This window comes from Arachis ipaensis, chromosome B07 (assembly GCF_000816755.2).
Source record: "Arachis ipaensis cultivar K30076 chromosome B07, Araip1.1, whole genome shotgun sequence".
NCBI classification, from domain to species: Eukaryota; Viridiplantae; Streptophyta; class Magnoliopsida; order Fabales; family Fabaceae; genus Arachis; species Arachis ipaensis.
Window position 1 is genome coordinate 4,198,495 of NC_029791.2, and position 1,177 is coordinate 4,199,671.

The following is a 1,177-nucleotide window of genomic DNA, read 5'->3' on the forward strand; positions in this document are numbered from 1 at the left end:
TTAAAAATTAAATATATAATTAATTAGTAGTAACATTTTTTTTATACTACAAATATTAAGAGTGTTTGGTGTATAAATGGTATTATTGATATTAATTGTTGGAGACAAGTTTCCTGTGAATAGCCGTCCATGGCAAAACACATGCACTCTCATTCATTATTATTTCCCTTTATACAACAAACTAATAGTATTTCTTTGACCAGTCCCCTCTTTTATAAGATTATATATTAGGTCCCACTTTCATGCACGTAAACCCTAAAAACAAGCATGCAAAAAATTCTAGGTATCATTTTCTTCGTTCACACTATTATTATTAGGTAGAATTAATGAATGAGTTACATTGTATCTTTTTAATGTTTAAGACACAAAATAAAATACAAATATTCTGCGCACAAAGGAATTTTATGGATTAAAGTTGCAAAATTACTTACAAACCTGGCATTTTTTTTTTGTTACTACTTACACTATTTTTTAATTCAACAAGATTAAAAATTAATTTATTAGACTGTATTTAAAATGAAGATTGAGACTGAAATTAAGAGATATAGATTAATGAAAAAAAATTAAATTAAGTCTTTATATTATATTTTGTGTAAAATTTATTGGACTAAATTATGTCCCAGTATTATATTTAGTTTAAGATAAATATAGAGATTGTAGTAAATTTGAAATTTAAAAAATTAAATGAATGTATTTTTGAGAAAAAATATTATTAAAGTTTTAATTTTCATTCCAAAAAAATTTAGTCTTCTGTGTCTCTATTTTTTAAGGAATCGAAGAAATTTAAATTTTATATTCTGGGACTAAAATTTTAGTTTCAGTCTCTGACCACCAAACATAATACTAAGTCCCAATTGCCTAATCTCCGTCCTAATATCTAAAACAAACGCTACCTTAGGAATAAAAATTCTATTTAAAGATTTATTGTTAGATAATAATAAATTGCTACATCCATAAGACGGGATTTATTTAAATCTTTAAGGCTTGTTTAAGTGAATAAATAAACTAAATATATATACTTGACCAAGTTAAATTAATTATAAAATTTTCATATCTATATTTTCAAAAATGATATGGAACCTCATAAGTTTAATACATGTCAAGAAACAAAATCTATTAGATTTAATGTTATTAGACCAATTATTCAGAAATATTTATATTCCAAAGTGATTATTAT